Raw genomic sequence first — 25015 nt, forward strand, 5'->3', positions numbered from 1 at the left:
ATTGAGTCTATTTTGGAAGGGGTGGTGGTGGATATGTGCAGGATTTAACCATTTCGCTTTATGCCAAAAGTTATTCCCCTGAAACTGCTGTTCACCCTGGGAGGAAGGGGGCCAATCTCCTTTCTCCTGCCTATAATGAAAGATGTCAGGGGGGCATTCCTTATGAAGGATGGTGACTTTGGTAAAAACTTCATAAAACCTTGGATAATTGCATAATTAATTACTAAAAAAAAAAAAAAAAGGGACGCGGGTGGCACTGTGGGTAAAACCTCAGTGCCTAGGACTTGCCGATTGCATGGTCGGCGGTTCGAATACCCGTGGCGCGGTGAGCTCCTGTCTTTCGGTCCCAGCTCCTGCCCACCTAGCAGTTCGAAAGCACCCCCAAGTGCAAGTAGATAAATAGGTACCGCTTTCTAGCGGGAAGGTAAACGGCGTTCCGTGTGCTGCTCTGGTGCCGGTTCGCCGGAGCAGCTTCGTCACGCTGGCCACGTGACCCGGAAGTGTCTTCGGACAGCGCTGGCTCCTGGCCTCTTAAGCGAGATGAGCATGCAACCCCAGAGTCGGACACGACTGGCCCGTATGGACAGGGGTAGCTTTACCTTTACCAAAGGGTAATTAGGTATGTTTTTTTATGATCCCCCTCCCCCGCAGTTGTAGCACCTCATTAAAAATGCTTTGAAGATATTTGATACCTTCTTGAAAATATCTCTCATACAAAAGATAAAATAACCAATGGGATGCAAAGTGTTATTGGAGAGAGGAATGGTGGGTGGACCCTGGAGAGGGGGGCAAATGGGCCGGGCTTTGGTGGACAGAACTTTTGGTATGAACAGTTCAAGAACACAAGCCGGCAATGCTGTCTGCCCACCCTCACTTTATTGTAGATGTGGTGAACATTTTTTGACAACACCCAGCAGCGGGAAAACACAGCAATAATGGCAACATACAATAGTATTTGTAGGCAAAAATGAATTGAAAAGCTTTTGTTTACAATTCTATTATTTTTTCAGTGGTGTTTGAAGCAAAAAATAAAATAGAATAGAATAAAAAGAGCTAAAATGATGGGTGTTAAAATAGTTTACATATCTTTTCTAAAATCCTAAATACCATGTGATGGTAATGGATTAGATTTAAAAGCCAGCGGTTAAACTGTAGATTTTAAATTCTAAAGTGGAGTGCTAGGTTATTTGTTAGCTGCTCTTTTCTGTGGCATATATAAAAGCACTTGCCTTGTTTGTGTTTAATTACTGACACATAGGACTGTTCCCCTTTGCACATGGCAACAGACATGGATTTGGTACCAGGTGTACACTGGAGTGGCTTCTACAGTCATTCTTGCTTTTCTTATGCATGTCCCTGTAAAACATGCAAACTTCCAAATGGGTCTCCTTGGTGTGTTATACATGCAAGTGTATTCTTAAGTCTTAACTGATCTATCAATAGCAATGTGTGTGTGTGAAGTAGCCCTCAGTTCCTTCACGCAACTTTCGTCTTATTTGCTTTTTACACCTCTTATCAGCCATGTAGTTGTCTTCGCCTGAGTCCGTTCTCAAAATGAGATCTAGTGTGTCCCAAACAGAGAAGGGCTATCATTTCCCAAAACTTGATTATACTGACATTTGTCAATGCAACTTAAAATGATTCTTATTCCTCTTCTGCCTTCCTTGGGGCTACTATGAACCCTGATGGAATGCAAAAGCTAGCAAGCCTGGGCCAGAGAGCACATAATTATCAGCTCTTGAAGTGGGCCTGAAAATAGTTTGGACCATTTGTTTGTGTTAATATGACAGAAGGCTTTACTAAAATGCATTAAGTAAATATTAGTATATAATAAGATTGTAAGAATGTCAACACACTTCATTTTCTGTGGCTGCCCAAAGATGGCCACACATATTGTAGCATGACAACAGAACAGCAGGCAGGCGGCTTGGGCAGGCAGAAGAGGCCCAGGCAAGTGGTGCAGGTGATGGCCAGTCCAGCTGGGTCTCAGAGAAACAGCCACCTCATACCAACGCTTCCATTTCAGTCCCAGGCCAAGGAGGAAAAGTGGCAGCGGTTCTGGACGGCTCTTTCTTTCTTGGGCTGCTCTCCGGCCAAGCGGGTGAGTGAGGAGGAAGGAACTGGAGGTGGATGCAGTTGGCAGGCAGGGTGGCTTTTCAAGCCTTCCTACGGTCCCTCTGCCACTGCTGATAGAGAGAAAGTCTGCTCTTGGTCTGCTCTCCTCCACGCTGCTGCCACAGCCATGGCTGCTGCTTTGAGAAAGGAGAGAAAAAGTTGACATTTTGAAACGCAGACTTCTTTCTCCCCTCCTCACTGCAATAGCCTCCCACAGCGCTCGCTCGCTCGCTCTCTCTCTCTCTCTCTCTCTCTCTCTCTCTCTCTCTCGGCATGTGTGTGAGTGCAGATGTGTGTGAGTGCAGAGGGATGGTGAAGGGGATAAGGAGTTTCTCCCCTTCATTCCCCTCTCCCCTGCCAGTGGTGTAACTGGAGGTGGAGTTTGGGGTTGGCAAGGTGCAAAGGGAGGGGTGATTTGGGGTCAGCTCTGATGGGAGGGGGGTTTGGGGTGCTGTAAAGGGAGAGGGAGGAGTTTTCATCAGGTGTAAAGGGAGGGGGCTGCAAAGGTGTGTCAATTTGGCGGGGGTGATGCCCCTGGCAATCCAACTGAGTGATAGTGATAAACTGACCTCTTGCGTCACAGGTAACTTGGTTCTCGCCCGCAATATAAATCCTGGCTATGCCCATGCAAGCAGATTATTTGTACAGTATTGTTTAATGTTACCTTCCTTTCAACAGGTATGAACCCAGATGTTGCTAATGCTTCATTTCCCATTTCCAGTACAGAGTGAAATTGCCTTGTATCCTGGTGAAATACTTGAGCCTAGGCTCTGAGCACATGATCTGGTTCTTGGCCATCTTATAGCAAAGCCTGGCTCAGTTTTACGATTGAGAACTGGGTGTCTGCATACCTGGTGATCAAGATCCAGGCTCTAGGTCCATCAGTTTATATTCATGAAGAACAGTACGCAGCATGTGCTCTCAACATACTTCTTTGTGTACTGCAATGCAGGTGTTGTATTCTTTTAAAAAGAAGGTGCTGTGTCTCCTTTTCTTCTCTCTGTAATTTACAAGGCAAGTTAAACTCTGGGCCTGTTTAATGGACCTAATAGCAGACTTTCAAAGCCAACAACTGAATCAACTACAAAGCCATGCATTTGCAGACAAGCCTGATGATTTACAAAATTTAATAAGCTTCTTCCTTATGGCTTTCTCCCCAAAGATGCTGTTCCTGTAACTGCTGCCAAGAATGCTGTCAGAGGTGCACAGACTATTGCTATAATGAAAATTTTGTGGAAAACTGCATAAACAATCTCTAGCACTTGCTAATTCATTAACAGTGACTATATTCTGCACTATGTAATGCATACAATTACCTACAGGCACCTTATAGATAGGAGCAAGAACCCAAGGATTGTCTGAATATCCACTTTTGATAAATGCTCTTACTGTTCAACTATAGAATTGTGCACAGAACAGTAGGCAAAGAGAGAAACATTTTCAAAGAGGAAGAAAATAAGTGAAATAGATAGCAAAAAAGAGTAAAATGGAAAAAGCACTGTAGGGAGTTGGGAAGCCACCACCAACAGCAACATAGCATCCCGCCATGTAATGCTAACTATAGCATATTGGCCTGTCTCACTGCTGCTGTTGCTGCTGTTGCTGCATGACATTGGGCCTGATCCAGACCGGCTTGGAGCTGGTGCAGAGATTGGACCCAGTTGCCCTGTCCCCCCTCACTTGCTGCTGCAGCCACCATGAGCAGCTGGGCTGTGGCTTCTGTGGTAGCTAAACCACACTTCACCTCAGGCCTTTTTGAACATCTGCAACATTCATTGTGGTCTTGCAAATATATCGCAAGTTATGTTGGAGCAGTGCAGATTTAACAAACTTGTGGTTAGGCTATCATGAGATTGGTACTCTCCTGGCTCACCTTAATCAACGCGAGGCATTACTGCTCCAGCGCAGATGTTCACAGAGGTGAAAGTTCATCAGATTTCCATTTAGCCAGAGTTGCTATCAGCTTCAAATCCTGGTTAAGCGAATTTCTCCATTATAGCTGTGTAAGAATATAGGGTGGTCTTCTCAACAGTACCATTCTGTTTTGCAGCATTTCTTCAAGTCTAGATTCAAAATACACATTTTGTAGAATGTGTTTATTCAGTATAGGATGTTGTTCCTGTTTAGACTAAATCTGTTTAGAGCTGGGGAATTGATAATAGATTCTGACTGAAGGACACTTCCTGATTAGATAAATTTCCCCATTCTAAATTATTAAGCCGTCTTCTGCTTCCTGTTTCCTACCTTCCATTGTTCTTGTCCCTTTGTCTCCTACTTTGTCTCCTCCCCTGCTTGGTTTTGAGATATTCCAGGTGTATTATTCACATAGTCACAACTCACTGTCTCCCCTGCCATAAGAACATAATAAGAGGTCTGCTGGATCAGACCAACAGCCCCCTGTTCTCAAAGTGGCTAACCAGATGCGCCAGGGAGCCTGCAGGCAGCCGAGGAGACCTGTGGTCCTCTTCCACCGCAGTTCAGAGACTGGTCTTCAGAGGCAGGCCGCTTATGATCCTGGAGGCCATATATAATCTCTGTCATGACTAGTAGTGGTTTTATCCTTCACACGTTTGTCCAGATCCCTTTTAAAGCCACTCAAGGTGATGGCCACCACATCATCTTGTGGAAGTGAATTCCATAGTTTAAATACGTCCCATGTGACCAAGTTCTTTGTTTGTCTGTCCTGAACTTCTATAGGACAGGAAGCAAATCATCTTTCTACTCACTTTCTCCAAATCATGCATAATTATGTACATCTGTATCATTTCCCCATCCATTATTTATTTAACCCCCCACTCACGTTGTAACACAACGGGGAAAAGCTCCAGCCTTTTGATCATTTGCTTTGCCCTTTTGTGCACTTTTTTCAGCTGTACGGTGTTGCTAAATCTACAATATCCAATCTTCTTAAAATGTAGATTTTTCTCCAGAGGTGTTTAGCAAGAAACGCTTCTAATGTAATGATAAATGTGAGAAAGCAGACACATTCTGTTATCACAAATGCCTACTATGATTTATTTCCAGCACGGGAGCCTCTCATGGAGATATGTGGGCAAAACAAATTGAAATCAGAAGGGTGTTTTCCTTTCTGGCTATCTGATGGGATTTGGGTCCTCCCTCACTTGCCCCTTGCAAATTTTTGTGTATGTCCTTGGGCTGTGCAGAAAGTACACACATTTGTGGAATCACAAGGGAATTCTTTTTAGATGAAAAAGAGATGTGTGGGACAGCTTAGTGAGAATGAATTAGAGGTATTTCCTCCTCCAAACATCTGTCAGCCACTGGGAAGAATAGAGATGGTAGAATAATTTAATGCATGAAAAATGATTTCTTGACATTGTTACAATATACTTGAACCTCGTTAGGTGTTCAGTCACATTCCTCCACCTCGGAATAGTTTCTAACTCAGTTTTATACCAGGAACAGCTCGTAGCTTTAAAAAATATATATTGGCGAACATTAGCACATGCTAATGTTCTACAGAGGGTAGGAGGGCCATTGGAAGGTGTCAGTGATTCAATGATCTATGGCTTTCTTGCCATTGGGTTGTATATTTTTATAGACTGTTTAGGGTTAGCAAATAGGATTGGAAAGGAAACCCACTGTTCATGTCATGAGTACAGCAAGACAAATAGAATATGAAGAACCTTATGGCACCGGCAGCTTTTCAACTGGTTCAGTGCATGTTGGGAAGTAAAAGTTCTTCTCCATCCCACCTGCAAAGCTCAGATATTTTCTCTCCTTAAGAAAACTCCCACTTCATTTGTGGCTCTTTCAAGAGACTCACACACTCAACTGCTTTTATTCCCGGTCTTTCCTTGAAGGCAATGAAGTGGGGGGGACGGATGCCCTACTGATTTAAAAGATATATTAAGAGAGATCAATGACACAATGTCACTGACAATTGAATTCATGTAAAGCTCCTCAGAGTGTTAGAAAATAAAGTGGAAGCCACAGAGTTTCATTCCTTTTATCTCTTTGATCCCCATGTTCAAGACTAGCAAAGGCCTGCAGCAGTGCTTAGACTGTAACACTATCATGAGAGGAGCTGTTATTGACTTTGGCATTAGTGAGCACATGATGCCAGTTTACTGAAGCCAGAGATGCTGATTTTTATTTTTATTTATTATTTTTAGCTCAGCCACAATTTCTGCCACAGCAGAACTCGTCATGATGGCACTGATGTTTTGTCTTAAGGAATGAGCTACTTGTCATCAATAGCATTTATGGGATGGTTCAAAGGGTGTGCATTTTTCTTAATGGTTTAATCAGAAAGGATTTAACTTGTTAATCTGTAAAAGGAAGTTCAGCACATAACCCATTGGAAAATTGCTTCCCTCAGTTATGGAGGAGGAAATCACCCAGTTCTGCATGGATTTCTAGCTCTCTGAAGACAAACTGATATGTCTTTGAAATGATGCAAAATTCTCATAGGTTTGTGAAAATTAAATTGTGTGCCATCCACACTTTCATTTTCCCCACGATTTCTACTATTTTGCATTGGTCTATTATCACAGGTCTGAGGGTTTTTTGTTGTTGGTAATGTCCTGGGAAAACCCACTATTTACTGCTGAATCAGATCAAACATCGATCTGTGGAAAAAACAAATACAAAATTGTCCCTCTTCTGAACCAGCCCTAAAACAGCTCCTGAATGGGGTTTGCTTGCTTACCCGGGAGCTGTGTTGGGGGTGGTCTGCTCCCACCTCCTTTTTTTCTTTCCCCAGCTTCCCTGTAGGATAGTTTTCCAGTGGTCTCTCCAGCCTGCAACAGCAAACTTAGTTTCCTCAGCATGCTTCAACTTTTATTTATTTATTTTTACTTTCCCCTGTTTGGTGCTCATATAAAAGCTGCAATCAAACAATAGATGTACAAAACGAATGTGTGTGACCCTTTTTGTTTTGACTTGTTTTCATGGTTCCAATCCCAGTTTTATTTTCTGTCTTGTATTGGAAGTGTCCTGGCTCCTTTTGTGTGTGCTAAATGCTTGTCAGTTTATCCAGTTTTCTGCTAACCTGGTTTTCTGATTCCTTTAGAGTGAATGTTAGTTTTTTTAAAAAAATAATAATAAAGTGGACCCTGGGACTTATCCTTCACACCCAGTGGTTTGACAGGCCCTGGACCCATTGCACAGAAGTACGGGAGAATTCCACCTTCATACAAGATCCCGCTCTCTCAGCTGTTCTGGCCAGAAATAAAGACCTCCTCAAGGAAGCAGGAATGTCTGTTGTAGTAGTTAGTAGAGGCGAGCGATGGACAATAGTTTTATCTGAGTGCTGAAGATGTTAAATGAGAGGTACTGCTCCCCATAGTGAGTATACTCATCTGCCCACCACATCGGGTAAAGAGGTTTTGTGGCTGTTTGAAAGGCTACAAAGGGCGGTTGCAGGTTTTGGTGTTCTTCCCCAGGCCTGCGAAACCTGTTTTGTCGCAGTCTTATCTGGCAAAATAACAGCCTGAAGACAATACCCCTACCACACATTTCAGTGCTAATAAGGGATTGTATCCAGCTAGAGACAAACAGAATCTGATATGTTGCCTGATATTAACCTCGAAGAAACTTGAAGTCCGCTTTTGCAACAACCTTGATTTATGAGTTCATCATTTATTATTGAAGGCGTGTATCCTGTGAAGTACATTGCCAAGGTGCTTCTTTTTAATCTTGAGAACTGACTTTGAATCATGTATCCAGGCTGTACCTTTACTGCTTTTACAGGAAGCTATAAAGCCCCCAACCTTCCCCTAGCTTTGCAGCCTTGCCCTCTTTCAGCCCTGAGCTCCCTCTTCAGCACTGTTGCAAGCTCATTTTTATTTCCAGAATTTTGTCAGAAATTTAGCTACTGCTAGAATTGCCAGCTGGCTGCTGAGTTGCCAGCCTAGCTGTTATTTTGGTTAATTAGCCAGTTGAGTTGACTGCAAGAGCCTCTTATGGGCAATTGCACCAACTGGCATTTGTGTGTTGCTCCTCTTGGTGCCATAAGTGGAGGGCTTTCCTGCTGAAAGACATGCCGGCTGTCTCAGGCTCCAGCAAAATGCATCCAGAAAGGGTGGTTCTCCTTCCCATCTTGATGTTGTCTGCTTGCCTCTTCTCCCGCCTCTCTCCCTGCTGCCCCTCACATACCTTCCCAGGCTCTTCTATTGTGACATGCAGTGGCTGGGGCTGTTTTTCTGCTTCTCTTCATCAAGAAGAATTTGCAGACCCAATGCCAACACAGCAGAAGGAAATGACGGCTGCTGCTAGGGCAGTGTTGCCAACCCAGACTGCCACAGCCTGGACCCACAGGCTGCTTTCTTCTGCATGCCCAGATGCTCTTTAGAAATAGGTTTTTAGGGGAAGGTTAGGCCCACAGGCAAAATGGGTTTTCAGCACATTCCAAGAACACAATCTTTTCAATTATAAGGTTTTAAAAAACACCTTCAAACCAACTCTCTTTCTCAGCTTTTTTCCGTGGTGCTGATGGGCTAGTTACATATTACATGCTAGTGTATATTATCCCCTGGATGTTATATATAACATAGCCACTTTGGGGAAAGGGGAGATTTAGAATGAAGAACTGCAAGGGAGAAAGGGGCTCAACCCTTTCATTGTCCACTTTCCCCCCTTCTACAAATTGTACCTTCAGCAGGTATTTTTCTCCAGTTTCAGATGCATGCCTGATCTTACAGATGTGGGTTTTGAACCCTTGTGCAAAGTATTGGCTTAACTGGAGCAGAGCAATGCCCTTTCCCCACTGATTTTCCATTCCGAATTTCTCATCCCAAAATGGCTGCTTAAAGCATGCATTTGGATAGTGTAGATTGTGCAAACAAAGACGTGCTCTCCCAAGCCCACATTCCCAGCATGTCCACTATCCTGTCTCTGCAACATCTGCACTGGATTGGTCATGTCCACAGAATGGAAGATGGCAGGATCCCCAAGTAGGTGATCTACAGGAAGCTCGGTTCAGGCAACCAGGCCTGTTGGCAGACAAACTCTGTGCTAAGAAGATGTCTGCAAACGTGACATGAAGGCTGGCAACATTAACCCTGCAATGCCTGGAGACAGTCAGGTTGACCAGAGGACAAATGACCATTGGGAGGAGTGCAGAGAGAAGAAACACCTTGGTGAATGTGCATCAGCACAACTGGACGCCTTCGTCTGCCCCACCTGCAACAAAACATCTCTCTCCTGTATCAGTCTCTACAGCCACAGCTGGCGATGTAACATTCAACAGTTTGACTTCACCCCTAAAGGCACACACATCTGTTGTCTCCCGAGACAGACAGATGCCCACCAAACAGTTCAGTACCCACAATGGTCCCTACAGTGACTCCAAATTCTGGGTGTCAGCCATTGGCACGCAAAGCCTGCTGGGTGCCTTTACTCTGTAGGTTGTCCAAGTGTAACTGTGCTGTAAACTTAAATGATTTGTGTAGCTTGAACTTTTAAACGCAACTGATGAGAGTAAAAATGACACCAGCCTTGTGCTCATATAGATCTATTATATCTTGAAGTTGGTCCATGCATACTAAAGAGAGCACATTTGGAAATCACAAGTCACTTAAAATGTCTCTTGCCTGGAATATGTCTGGATTTCCTGCCAATATGAGGAGTGACGTCAAATAATAGGTGCTATTACTGGAGCATGAAATGATTAGTTAAAGTTCACAGTGCTTGGCTAGATCATTTAGACCCTTATTAGGCAAAAAGAAGAAAAAAGAAATTGTGAGTGATTTGTGTGTGTGTTCCTTTTAAAAAATGTAACTGCTCCAACAACTTTGGCATACAATTCTTATTCCGCACTGCGGCCCCAGTCCAGTACATGGAGGCAAGTTTCTATGTGATACACCTAGCAGGTTGAGAACTTGCCCGGGGGGGGGGGGGGGGGGCTGTGGCTCAGTGACAGAGCCCTTGTTTTGTAGGGAAATAATTCCTGGTTCTGTCCCCAGCATTTGCGCCTGGGTGCGCTAAGGTAGCAAGGTTAGGGAGAACTCTGCCTGAGGCCTAGGGGAGAGAGCGCCACTGCCTGTTAAAGATGGCTGGATGGGGTAGCTTCATATTGTTCCTGTAGTAATAATGTGCACCCACCGCCTGTCCACAATGGGCACTGATCAGATATTGGGAGTAGGGACAGAGAACCATTTTTCTCCTTTACAGTCAATCACCACCATTGCCTGTTATTTGACAGTTTGTATAGCAGAGATCACTAACCTGATGCCACGTTGGCTACCCTTGCCAAGGCTGGGTTGGTGGTGTGGCATTCAATGCGTGGTATTGGCCTGTATGTGGAATCTAGGTTAACCTAGATCAGGAGGGCATCCAGCTTGATTTAAGATGGATTGACAAGCCGTCCTTCCTTTCATTCTTGCCGTTTGTCTAACGATCTGCACGGGAGTTCCCCTGTGTATTCTGTGACACTTATTAGCAAGTGTGCAGGGCTGAGGCAACTGTTGTTTATATCCATATCTCACCTGTGATAACTTTAACAAGAAATGACAAGAGCTAGCGTCTGGAGCTGGCTGAAGGTCACAGCCAGTTTGCAAAGGAAGCCCAGTGCAGCCCCTTCTCCAACTCTGGGCCTTGCCAATTCAGATTTGTCGAGAGCAGCCGGCTGAGTCATTTCACATCATTAATGCCAAAACGACTGAGGGCATGCTACCTGCATTAGCTTCTCAGTTCCAGGAGTAGAAGCACACAGAGCTATTAGCGCACCTCATTCACATCTTAGATAAGAATGTTGGAATAGTTCCACATGGCAGATGAACAAAAGAAGTCATTAGGCTTATGCTTGTCCACATCTACTCAAGTGGCTGACATTCCCTGCCTTTGCTGTTTTAAATCAAGACTGATTTACTGCATTGCCTTTTTTGTGAGGGTTGTGTAAAAAAGAAAAGAAAAAAGAACCCCCTTCTGCACATCACATGCAGTCCATTAGAGCAGCTAACCTACATTTTCCACTGCAAACAGCTTCTGTTGTACACATTATGCCCTTAATAGTGCTATAACAACAACATGTGCATTTGCAGCTCTGATAATGGCAGTAATTACTGGGATGCCTATAACTGGTGCAGCTGTGTGGCTAAAAGAGTGAGCAAAGGTTGTTCTCCCACTTCTGCAGCCCCCTCTGCAGGATGTGAAGGTAGGAAGACATTCTTCAGCAACCTACTTCAGTTGGGGGCAAGTGAAAGCTTTAAAATTGTCAGAGGCATGAGGACTTATCAGTAAGCACAGTAGTCGTAGGAGTTTGTTTTGAAATTTGTCTTCGTTTTATGGAATTTTTTCTTTCTGCTAGTAGTCTACATTGGCTATCTGTCTAATTCAGCAATGATCTTCTAATGTGGAATTGAACCAAATATTGACTCATAGACTTGGTGACTATGCTACACCCTCCCATCCGCTATATACTTCAGACCAGTTTTGAGCAAAATACTAGAGGAACCTGCTTCTTGTATGCATCATGGACTGTGTATACACAAAATCTTATTCTAGAATCAGTGGAGTCTGGGTACTTGTTCTTGTTGTTTTACATATTCCACACACAATCGAGATATGTTGCCTTTGTCCCTGAAAAGTACTTCTTGAGAAACTGGTTTCATTCTGAAAATGAAAGCTCATTGCAGATTGATTCTGTCCAAGCAGTGTGTCCACTTGAAAACAGGTTCCGGCAGCCCAGGCAATGGGGGTGTAGCCGCACCTGCCCATGGGGGGGGGGGGATCAAGATTGCAATTGCCACTTCCTTCATTCACTTTAGGTATGTGAAAGGAGGAAAATGCATGTACAGTACAGCTGTACCTCGGGTTACAGATGCTTCAGGTTACAGAAATAGTACCTCGGGTTAAGAACTTTGCTTCAGGATGAGAACAGAAATCGCATGGCGGCAGTGGGAGGCCCCATTAGCTTCAGGTTAAGAACAGTTTCAGGTTAAGAACAGACCTCCAGAACGAATTAAGTACATAACCTGAGGTACCACTGTATAAACTACGTAATCAAAGAGGGGGTGTCCAAATGTGCATAAAGTAAGCACAGCCAGTCTTGCAGATGGCAAGGCCTAGAATCAATCTAGCATAGAAGCAGCATGCTAGCTGAGGACAAGCATGAACGATTCTGAATTGAGAAAAACTACATTTTTGTATTACAAATGGTTTAGTGTGTACGCAGCCTTTGTCCCCTTTGGGGTTTGGGTGATTGCAAAATCATAGAAGCATAAAATCATAGAAGAACTGTAGATTTGGAAGGAACCCCGAGGGTCATCTAGTCCAGCCCACTGCAGTGCAGGAATCTCAACTAAAACAACAGGGGGAGCTGACTTGGGCCCAGGGTTATGGGTGTGCAGCGTGCATGACGCCATGAAATCACATTGTGACATGGCGTCAGGGCGTCACACGCCCCTCCCCCAGCCTCAACCTGACTTCTGGTTCTGAGGTCTCGCAAGGCCTCGGATACATGTCTGAGGTCTTGTGAGGCCTCAGACATAGACAAAACAAGAAATGGCAGTTGCTTAGCTGCCCCTTTTGTTGCTGCAAGGCAGTTGTGGATTGGAACACTGTCACTCAAAGTGCCAATAGCATAATTGAGCGTTAGGTTTGCCTCTTTATGGACAAAGTAATGAAAGAGAGAGATATCAACAGCTATTAAGGATGATAAGTACTGGTTTGGCCATTGCTGCTTTTCAGAACTCCTAAAGAACCCACTATTCTGCTGGGCTTGATCCATGGTAATTTGCTTTTTTTGGAACATCTGTATGATGGAAGAAAGACAAATCATTTGTCTTTTGTTGCCTCTGACAAGGGTTATGGAAATCAATGGAAAGATTCCTAATGCAGGATTGTGGCTCCTTAGATATTGTTGGACTATAACTCCCATTATCTGTGACCATTGGTCATGCTGGCTAGGGCTGATGGGTAACTCCCATCCAATAACCACTGGGGGGCACAGATCTCCCACCCAATTATGATGGGATTTCTATTTTTAAAAAATGTCAACTTTTGAAATAAATTTAGATGAGTCAATTTCATGCTAACAAAGACCTTCCATTAAGATGCTTCCATTCATACACTGCACCCAATAAACCTTCCCTTTGTCCCTCAGGGTCATCACATTCCCTTTTTGCTTGGGAATACTTGAACCAACTCTAGCACAAGTTGCAATATATTCCACATACAGTGATGAGCAATAAGAGTAAAAAGGGAACATTAACAGCGGCTTACAGCAGAACAACAAGGAAGCTGTTTGTATTAATTATCCTGTAAACAAAAAACACAATAAGGAAAAAACAGATTACATGCTCTTACATTAGATGGAACAAGAGAGTGAAGCATCCACTGAATTATTTCTTTGATCTGAGGGAAAACAGTTCCTGGTGAATTAGAGTCCTGGAAAAGAGCCATGGAAACTAAATGGTTGAAGAATGAAAACATGCAAAAATACGTAAAGGATTCCCTTTCTGATAGTTAAATTCTGTTTCCATGGCAATGTATTATGAAAATGTTGTTATTTGCTTCTGGTGACCTAATCGGCCTACTGGGCTCTGAAAGTTAAAATCTGGGCTGAGGATTCAAACAAAACAGAACAGAAAAGAACTTGCAAAGTTTTGAAGAGTGTTGCTGCATTTCTGACTGTTTACCACTTTCTCAAAAGGGACTTTAATGTCCTCCTAGCCAGAAGCATCTCAGATTCTTCGCTAACAAGCTAGTGCCAGAGGTATTCATGATGTTAGCACCCTTTCTCATGCCCACCTGATTTGTTTTGCTTCCACCCTCTGGAAATGTGTTGCCATCTTTGTCTTTTGTTTCTTCCTTTTATTCTGCTTCATAGTATTTTGCTATTCCCAGTGATGCCAGCATCCTTAAGAAAGCAACGACAGTCTCTTTCCATTCACATGATAATGCGTGGTGTGAAATGAAGCCTGGGCTTCCAGGCAGGCTCCTCTGCTGGAAGACTGGGTGTGGACACCCTTCACCAATTCCTATTTTTATTGGGCAGGAAACGTTACACAATTTTAATATTTTAAAAAGGATTTTATAGTCTTGGCAAAGCTGCTGGATCCAGTCAAGGTTGGTTTTGATTTTATGTTGGCAATTAGTGTCTTGTTGCCATGGCAACCACACTTCACATGGTTCTTGGAAATTAAACGGCTGAACGTGAGCCCCTTCTTTCTTTTAGCCTCTGCAGTAAAGGCGCTCACTGTGTGAGAGAGATTTTGATTACAGATCCCCATAAAATATCTATAAACATGCACCATAACAGAAGAGCTCCATCAATTAAAACCAAGTATTCAATAATTTATTCTTTAATTAAAGCACCCTGCTTTTCCTTTTGCTCTAACCTTTCAAGTGTTAAAGGAGACATAAGAGCTAATTATTTTGCAAGGAGTACTTTTTAAAAATTAACAAATTAACAGACAAGCATGAAGAGGAAGGGAGGCATGGGAGGTTTTCAAATGCATTACTTACCTGCATTTATTGAACACAATACAAATTGTTTTCAAAGTTAAATAACTAATTCAATAGTTTTTCTTAAAGGCTTGTCTATATGGGGGGGGGGACACATGTCACTCATATCTGCTACTGAGCAGGTTATGTCAATCTATGAAGGAGGTATAACCCACGTGTGAATTTTGAGCAGGTCTACAAAGATTATTTTTTGTGATAACAGAGGCTATGAATGACACTGATTCATTAAAACAGGACTAGAAGTGGAAATGAGAGCAATTGGAGAGTTCCAGTTTGTGTAGAAGTTATTATGCTTTCATCATCTCAGAACTTGCCATAAACTACACCCAGTTCTCACAATTGAAACCTGTGTGTTACCAGATCTGTTCATGTGTCATACACACACACAAACCAGCATCTTACACAAGTGTAGGTGGAAGAATCATTTTTGGAAACTTTACCGGAGAGAACTGTGTGCAACAGACATTTCTGCAAGGAACATTATTACTTTTAGAAATACCCTGCTTATTTGCAGCAACTGTAAGAAGCAAACATATGCCAATTTAAATGAATATAGTTTATTTACACAAAATGGCAGACAAAGAGCAAAATAGCATTGTGGCTTAGAGTCCTATTACAGAAAGATAAAATAATAAGCTGGTTAGCAGTAAGTAACCACCCACATTGTCTGAATTGTAGAATAAGAATAAAGAGATAGGAATAGGTGAAGATATTGCCTTATATGGAATGTAGCAGAGTGCTAGGGAAAAAGCAACCAGGGAAAATGAAATGGGCCTAAAACACACCAGATGGAAAACTTGAAATGGAAATTACTTGGCTTTGGACTATTGGGAGGTTCAGAGACAGTGAGATTAGGGAAATAAGGGTCAATACATGAAAGAGGAGCAAGCTGCTAGTAGTTCCAAAGGAGAGTAATGGCCTGTGTTCCAGATAGACCTAGGGGGGAATGATGATGGCAAAGGCCAGACCAAGCCTTATGAGGTATGTTTAGCCTTAAGGAGAGAAGACTGAGAGGTGATATAATAGCCACCTTCAAATATCTAAAGGGCTGACACATGGAAGATGGAGCAAGATTGTTCTCTGCTGCTCCAGAATGACAGAAAACCAATGACTTCAATCAAGAAAGGATATTCTGACTAAACATAAGCAATAGGTTTCTAATGGCAAGAGCTGTTGGACAATGGAAGGGACTATCTTGGAAGGTGGTTGGCTCTCCTTCACTGGAGGTTTTCTAAACAGGTTGGACGGTTGCTTGCAATGGATTCTTTAGCTGTGTTTCTTGCATTGCAGGGGAGTAGACTATATGACACTTGGAGTCCCTTCAGACTCTACAGGTTTTGGTTGCTGCTCTATGTGGAATTCATAGGTTGCCTTTGAGCTTAGTCCACTCACAACCCTGCAGTGTTCTGAATCCACTGAAGAAAATTTTTAAAAAGAAAAAAGACCTTTCCTTTTGAGAAATGCTGGCTTCCTGCAGTCCTAACCCTGAGGGCAAAATAACAAACATCACTTGAGAAGCAGGGATACAGAGTGAGGAGGGAAGAGGACGAACTCCCACAGGCATCCACAGGATTGGAGCAGGCCTGAAGAAGGGGGGAGGGGGAGCATGGAGGACTGCAGCAGTCTCAGGGGAGAAAGAGCACGCTGGGCGGTGGGGTGAGAGGTGTGCAGTCATCAGAAAGAGACTTACTTGAGGGGTGTCAACTTTAACACAAAGTCTTCTAGCCTAAAAACATGGCTAGCTACACAGTGAACTGTCAGAAGACATCACAATACATTTTTTTTCCTACTGAAGAGTGGCAGCAACGGCAGAAGCAATCTCTGGCCAGTCAGAACTTACAGGATGCAACTGATGGACCATCGTAGGGAAAGGTAGAGAGAAATGCAAATTCAGAGTTCATCCGATGTCCCTTTGTTACTTTGAATAAAGGTTTCTAAGTCTGGGGGATTTACGTAGGCTTTGCACATATGCTTTCCTCTATGTTCTGCCTGCCTGGTCAGGCAATATGTTTATGAATAACCATTGCTATTGTGTTTGGGGGCTGCTTGAGGGTTTTTCACAGGCCTCCAGGTGCTCACAGTGAGAACAAGATGCTGGACTGGATGCGCCATCGACCTGACCCCCCAGGCTCTTCTTATGTGAATGGTCTACACATGTGATTTAGCCAAACTGAGGCTATGTGTCAAGGGGCACAGTCACCGCTGAACAGTTGCAGTGCAGCCCCTGCATGGTCATGTTTAAAAGCAGCCACCCATGTGGGTCACTGCTTGGATGAATTAGGTCATTCAATGTTTTATTATTTAATTGATGTTTATTCTTTAATTGCAGGTCAATCTGTTACTGTTACTAAACATATATTGAAGAATAAATGATTTGACCTGCACATTGAAGACTTCTAAATACCACAAGGAAAAAGAACCTGATGCTGTTAAGGTATGGACAGATTTCCTATTTCTTAACTTCTTATTCAGATTAACCTGCCATTTCTCTAATTTTGCCCTATTCTAAATGCCGCCAGAGCTCAACATCTCTTTGGGCTTGTTCACACTTCTGAAAGGTTTCCAGACAGGCTTTCTAGGCATGGGTCCAAGCGGTTTTGTCTTTGCCCCAGAAAACCTGCTCTTTAGCGCTAAATCAGAACAAAGGGCAATCCATCAATTCATGGGAAAAGCCAATTGCCATTTGTTCCAACTCAGTGCAAAACTGCTGGTTTTCCTGGGGGAAAGCCACAGGGCAAACAGAGATGTGGATGAGCCCTTTGTGGTGCCCTTAAAGGCATCAAAGAAAAGTTGTCACAACACATTTGAAGGCACGGATGCTTAATATTCTGCAACTTCCTTCTTTCAGATGTTTTCCAACCTGAGCATCTACCAGAATCAATGTAAGAGGTTTCAGTTAAAGCATGCATTTAATCAGCAAATATATGTAGACAGCTGCTTTAGTTGCACACTTAAGAATTTGGTATTTTATAAAGCAACATGTCTAAAATGGCCATGTAGGTTTAAGCTCTCGTAGAAGTAAACATTGTGAAAGTTGAAGAGGAATCCAGTTTCTTTCCTGGGAAATTTGCCGAACTTGAACTGGGAAGAGGGAGAAACCTCAGCAATGCGCAATAATTGGTTTATTAAAGGCCTTGTACATTTTGAATCTAGAGATTCTTCCTTAGTAGCTACTAGAAAATAAAGATACAAAGGTGCAGACTTATAACTGAGACCAGATGGTCCAGTTTGCTCTTCTGCACTGACTGCTAGTTGGTTTCTGAGCCAAAGTCAAAGTTCTGGTGTTAGCCTATTAAGCCTTATATGACTTGGAACCCCATTACTTCATAGTGTATTTTCCCATATGAACCTGCCTGGACCCTTGGCCAGCCATCTTTGGAGCTCCTTCTCCAGGACCCTCTCCAAAGGAGGTGCAGAGGGTCCACACAAGAAAGGGCCTTTCTGCAGTGGCTGCCTGCCTCAGTGGCGTAGCGTGGGTTGTCAGCACCCGGGGCAAGGCAAGTAATTTGTGCCCCCTAACCCGTGGATTTGCGCCCCCTAACCTGTGGATTTGCGCCCCCTAACCCTAACCCCCAGATGTTGCGCCCGGTGCAGCCGGCCCCCCCTGCACCCCCCACGCTACGCCACTGGCCTGCCTTGGGAATGATCTCTTCAGGCAGGTGACCATCTTTCTGGTACCAGGCTAATGCTACAGCCAGCAAAAGGGAGCCCCTGTGTTCCATGCTGGGACTTGCTTTTAAAAAAGAGATTGGGGGAGGGAGGGAGGGAGGGAGGGAGGGAGAGAGAGAGAGAGAGAGAGAGAGAGAGAGAGAGAAGGGGTATCCCCACATGTACTGGCTTGGCAGGTTCCTCTTTCACCCCATACTGGGCTTGCTGCTGCTGCTGCTTCTTTAAAGGTTGGGGAGGGAAGGAAGGAGTGTCAGGGCTCTCAGTTGCATTCAGGCTACCATGGTCTTCTAGCCAGGCAATGCCAGTGGCGAGTGTTCCCTTGGCCCCAAGGAAGAGCTGTTCTGAATGGGGTGTGCGTACTTGTGCATACATAAGTCGTGCATATACTTTAAAGAGTTATGAATGTGTGATTTGTGTAAGAGATAGAGAGGTGTATTTGTGGCATGTGTGATGGAGGGAGTTGTGTGTATGCATGTGAGAGGAAAGGAAATATGTATGTGAGGTACAGTATGTGGGGGAGGGGTGCACCTGAATAGTGAGGAGGAGATCTATGCAAGGGGTGTGTGTATGTGTGTGTGTGTGTGTGAGAGAGAGAGAGAGAGAGAGAGAGAGAGAGAGACCTATATGTGTGGTTGTGTAAATGTAAAGTCTGAGTGGGTGAGATGGATAGATGCATCTGTGCCTGAGGTTTGTGGGTGCTAAGTGAATGCTCCATTTGTGTACTAGAGAGAATGCCATGGCCTTTCCATATATTTCCCCTGGAACTTTTGCAATGGACAATAACAGCATCACTGTATGTGCACGGGGGGTGGGGGGTGGGGGCAGTGTTGGCGCTGGCATCTCTGTGTGGAAAATCAATATTGTGCGAATGTCACAAACAGGACCGGCAGGGCATAGCACCGACTTCTCATGCTAAGCATGAGTTTGGATGGGGCAAACAGCAGTGACTCCACTCTCGCTTAATTTTGTGCTGTGCCACACACCTCCCAGTGGTCATTTTGGGACTGATGCCCTTGGTAGCAGTCTTAATTGCTACTTCTATATAATTCAAGGTAATAAATACCATCTATAAAATGGTAAACATTTTGAATTTTATTATCAACTTTTTAATAATAAAGTTCATCACAAAATCAACAGAGAAACGGGGAGTGGGAGGAGAGGTATTTAGCAATTTATCAGGATACAAGTATGGGCACCTTCTGTTTCTACAGAAAATGCACTGCTTGTGGTAATCATAAATGGAATGGAATGTTTCTGTGAAGGTCCACAGGCTTGCCAGTGCCAGGGAGGCTGGCCATGTGCTGTGTGAGCCTTTCTTCATACAGGAAGCGCTGCTGAACAGTGTGAGGAGGAGGGAAGTTGCCAGCACCTGTGATTGTGTAGCCAAAGGCCTTTTGTGTTTGCTTCTGAAGCAGTGTAATTTCCATGTCTCATCACCTCATTTTCACATACAGAAAATGTGTTAATTGCCCCATTTTAATTAGTAATAAAAAAATTAGACGCTGCTTTGCCTTTGTGAAAGTATGAAGTAATCAAGCATGTTGCTGTGTTCACACTACCATTTGTGAAACAAATAAGCTTGCAAGTGATCTTTCCACCCTCACAAATGATGGACAATCTAGACCCCAGACATTCACTGCAAGAAGTTCATTAAAGACTTTACTGCATCCACAATAGAATTAAGGCATTTCTGGGTTACAAAAATGTTAACAAATTAATATAATATAATTAATGTATTCATTAATTTAAAATGTAACTGTCAAAATACCAGTTGCGCCATGCTCCTCCTTCAACTGCCACCAATAACCTTCGCTCAAGCTATAGGAGAGTGAGAAAGATGGGGCAGAACCACTTCAACCACTGAAAGACTAGCAACCTTTGGCTCATCTCCCAAATACTTATATTTTTGCTGTTTACTACAAGATCTCTGCAACTAATTCTGTGTTCACACTTCCATTTACTGTACACTCACTGCTTTTCCAGTGCTGAGTTTTTAATCCACTTTCACACATGCATATGTATCCTGTGCTTTATTATAAGATACGACTGTATGATGCCTTGGTACTCAAACTAACCTCAAACTTAAGCCATTGCTAATTTGCATAGGCTAAGGACCCCCCTGCCTTCTCAGTGTCCCCTGGTGTGTACACAAACAGAAACAAATGGGGCACTGATGAAGTCATGATGATGTGAACGGGGTGGGGGTGGAGACGTGATATACAACAATTAAAGAAAAGAAAGCTCCATTAAGTGCATGTATTGTTTTTCGTTTGCTCCCCGTTCCTTTTGTGTCACCTCTCTCTTACTGTGGGCACAGACTGTCTTCTCACTGATATTTGTAAGCTGCTCTGGAAGCCTATTTCAGCAGAACAGCAGGATAAAAATGCCAATGATAAATCATAATAACAGTTTTAATATATGAAGGAAAACATGTCCCAGTTTGGCAGCACTGCATTCAAGTAACATCAAGTTGGATAGGTGGGTTGATAAGCTGCACTGCATCTCCACAGGGGCATATTTACAGAGGCTACTTATCAAAAAGTGAATGCATAATCTATGATCTGTAATTCATATGAAATTTGCTCTTATCTTTCAGGCTTTTGATTCTATCCTTAACCATTTTTTTCTACTTCTTTATGGATGAAACTCTCTGAACAGTGTGTAAATGTTTATAAATAGGTGTCCACTCTAGAAACAAGTTATATGCTACATCTCTTTTAAAATGTTTAGATGCACTTCTGCAACGAGAACTTCAGCACAAGTGAGGCCAAACCAGCTGAATCCTCTGCACCAGCAAAGGCTTGCACAGCTGTCAATCATTTAGGGAATGGTGAGGTGAGGCTAGGAGAAAAAAGAAAGAAAAGGTGAGCCTACACCTGCCTTTCTCAACTTTGGGTCGCTAGATGTTATTGGACCACAACTCCCACCATTCCTAGCTAACATGGCCAATGTTGGGTATTGTAGTTCAATAACACATGGGGACCCAAGGTCGAGAAAGGCTGTGTAAGCGGGGCTCTTCTGTTATTTCAGTGGCACAGGAGTTGTTTCTCCATGATTTTTCCCCATGCTGGTACATTAAGTCCAGAATGAATCATAGAATCATAGAATCATAGAGTTGGAAGAGACCACAAGGGCCATCGAGTCCAACCCCCTGCCAAGCAGGAAACACCATCAGAGCACTCCTGACATATGGTTGTCAAGCCTCTGCTTAAAGACCTCCAAAGAAGAAGACTCCACCACACTCCTTGGCAGCTATACTCCTATTGATGCAGCCCAGAATTGCATTGGCTTTTTTAGCTGCCGCGTCACACTGCTGGCTCATGTCAAGTTTGTGGTCAACCAAGACTCCTAGATCCTTTTCACATGTACTGCTCTCAAGCCAGGTGTCACCCATCTTGTATTTGTGCCTCTCATTTTTTTTTGCCCAAGTGCAATACTTTACATTTCTCCCTGTTAAAATTCATCTTGTTTGTTTTGGCCCAGTTCTCTAATCTGTCAAGGTCGTTTTGAAGTGTGATCCTGTCCTCTGGGGTGTTAGCCACCCCTCCCAGTTTGGTGTCATCTGCAAATTTGATCAGGATGCCCTTGAGTCCATCATCCAAGTCGTTGATAAAGATGTTGAATAAGACCGGGCCCAAGACAGAACCCTGTGGCACCCCACTAGTCACTCTTCTCCAGGATGAAGAGGAACCATTGATGAGCACCCTTTGGGTTCAGTCAGTCAGCCAGTTACAAATCCACTGAGTGGTAGCATAGTCAAGACCGCATTTTACCAGCTTCTTTACAAGAATATCATGGGGCACCTTGTCAAATGCCTTGCTGAAATCAAGGTAGGCTACATCCACTGCGTTCCCTTCATCTACCAGGCTTGTAATTCTGTCAAAAAATGAGATCAGGTTCGTCTGACATGACTTATTTTTCAGAAATCCATGCTGACTATTGGTGATCACAGCTTTCGTTTCTAGGTGCTCATAGACTGTTTGCTTAATGATCTGCTCCAGAATCTTCCCTGGTATTGATGTCAGACTGACTGGGCGATAATTATTTGGGTCCTCTCTTTTCCCCCTTTTGAAAATAGGGACAACATTTGCCCTCCTCCAGTCTGCCGGGACTTCGCCTGTTCTCCAGGAATTCTCAAAGATGACTGCCAGTGGTTCTGAGATGACATCTGCCAGCTCTTTTAATACTCTTGGATGCAGTTCATCTGGCCCTGGAGACTTGAATACATCTAAACTAGCCAAGTATTCTTGTACTATCTCCTTAGTTATTCTGGGCTGTGTTTCCTCTGCTGAATCTTTTGCTCCAAATTCTTCAGGTCGGGCATTGTTTTCCTTATCGGAGAAGACTGAGGCAAAGAAGGCATTGAGGAGTTCAGCCCTTTCTGTGTCCCCTGTTTGCATTTCACCATCTTCTCCTCTGAGTGACCCCACTGTTTCTTTGTTCTTCCTTTTGCTACGGACATACCCATAAAAGCCTTTTTTGTTGCTTTTAACCTCTCTAGCAAGCCTGAGTTCATTCTGTGCTTTAGCTTTTCTGACTTTGTGTCTACATGTGCTGGCTATTTGTTTGAATTCCTCTTTGGTGGTTTCCCCCCTTTTCCATTTTTTGTACGCATCCTTTTTAAATCTTAACTCAGTTAAAAGTTCTTTAGATAGCCACCCTGGCTTCTTTAGGCACCTTCCATGTTTCCGTCTCATTGGTATTGCCTGAAGTTGTGCTTTTACTATCTCCCTCTTAACAAACTCCCAGCCATCATGAACTCCCTTTCCTTTTAGTATTACTGTCCATGGGATCTCACCCAGCACTTCCCTAAGTTTTATGAAGTCGTCTTTCTTAAAGTCAAGAAATTGAGTCCTAGTATGCTTGGCTGCTCCTTTCCGCTGTATAGTAAACATCAGAAGAGCATGATCACTCGCGCCTAATGATCCTTCCACTTCTACCCCACTAACCAGGTCATCAACATTGGTTAGGACCAGATCTAAAATGGCTGTTTCTCTTGTTGCTTCTCCCACTTTCTGGACAATGAAGTTGTCTGCAAGTCCAGTGAGGAATCTGTTTGACCTTATGCTCTTGGCTGAGTTTGACATCCAACAAATATCCGGGTAATTGAAGTCCCCCATTACTACTATCTCCCTTCCTTTTGCTTGCTTGGCCATCTGTTCCAGGAAGGCATCATCTATGTCCTCCGTTTGGCTTGGGGATCTATAGTAAACTCCCACAATGAGGTCTCTGTTATTCTTCTCTCCCTTAATTTTGACCCAAATGCTCTCACTTTGGCTTTGGGGTTCTAAATCTTGGATCTCTTCACAGGTATACACATCCCTGACATATAACGCCACTCCTCCTCCTTTCTTGTCTGGTCTGTTTCTCTGAAATAGATTGTATCCCTCCATTATTACATTCCAATTGTGGGACTTATCCCACCAGGTTTCAGTGATGCCTATTATGTCATATTTAGTTTGCTGTACCAAGAGCTCAAGCTCATCTTGTTTATTTCCCATGCTTTGCGCATTAGTGTACAGACATTGAAGTCCATTAATCATTCCCCCGTGTCTCCTATTTAAGGATTTTTTTCCTCCCACCACTAGGTCTGCTTGCTGTTTGCTCCATTTGGTCTATGACATTTGGATGATCATCTTCATCAATTGATAGACACCTGCCTTCAGGAGCACTGTCTCCCTTCCCCACATTAGTCAGTTTAAAGCCCTCCTGATGAGGTTTCTGAGATTTGGGAATTTCTGATATGGGATTTCTGATATGGGAAGAACCAGCTGTATTGGTTCCTTTTACCTGATTGTCACCCTGTCTTCCTACTCATCTGGTGATGGTCAGTTGAAAATGAATTATATGATTGGTCCCACCTATGTGGTTCTGGGCTTCAAGACATTAACGTGCTTCTTGTGAAAAAACAGACATGTTCTGTGATTGGGACCTAGATTAAATTTGGGTTAATAGCTGAACACAACTCTCCCAGATTTGGAGATACTGCAAGCTCATCCCTAACTTGTTTTTGTGGAATTTGTGAAAGGACCTCAGCAGCTATGGGGGAGTCCCGCCCGGAAACCAATGTCCCCACTGTGGAAGGACATCTGGATCCAGAATTGGCCTCCACGGTCACTTATGGACTCATTGTTAAAACTTTGTTTATGGAAGACAATCTTACTCGGCTGTGAGTGATCGCCAAAGAAGAAGAAGAAATTTGGGTAATTCCATTTGTTTGCAAGTCAGATTTTGACCACAGCACATCTGAATTTGTATGCATGTCTGAATAGGTATCTGGTTAAAAAGGAATGACCTCGTCTGGAAAAAAATGTATTCTAGAAGAATGTCAGAGTGCCAGACTGTGTGACCTTGGTAAATCTTTATCAGCATAGGCTGTCTTAACAGAGTGGCCTTTGAGGCAAAACAGCTGCATTGAATTCCTAGGAAACAGGGCAGGAAATAGAATCATAGAATTGGAAAGCAACCCTGTGGATCATCTAGATCCACACCCTAACCAACTGAGCTGTCCAATTGGAAGTAATAAATCTATTGGAACCAGCTTTTTTCACTTTCAGCACTGACTATTTAAAAGTTAAGCATAGTCTCTAACATACTTTCCTTCTCTTGGATCTATTTAACTCCAAGCAAATTTATGGAAATGACCCTCATTCAGATTAATTGAATTGACTGTATGTAAGTGGGAAGACAGCCCTAGTGTGCTGACTTGAGCCCATGTGTCTAAGGTTGAGACATGACTCCTCATAATAAATGTCTCGGGGCATGTGCATATATATATTTAAAAGAAATATCTTTCCAG

The 25015-nt window shown here is 43.4% G+C and overlaps 1 long non-coding RNA gene across 1 annotated transcript in view; it reads left to right on the forward strand.

Moving 5' to 3' along the window:
* The window catches only part of LOC310675435, a 137391-nt gene that overhangs the window by 72839 nt on the left and 39537 nt on the right, over positions 1-25015 (forward strand). Inside the window, exon 2 of the long non-coding RNA XR_014510151.1 lies at positions 16877-16981. This is a non-coding gene — a long non-coding RNA (uncharacterized lncRNA). The remainder of the gene's footprint in view (positions 1-16876; positions 16982-25015) is intronic.

This window comes from Podarcis tiliguerta (genome assembly GCF_965153285.1).
Source record: "Podarcis tiliguerta genome assembly, chromosome: 4".
NCBI lineage: Eukaryota > Metazoa > Chordata > Lepidosauria > Squamata > Lacertidae > Podarcis > Podarcis tiliguerta.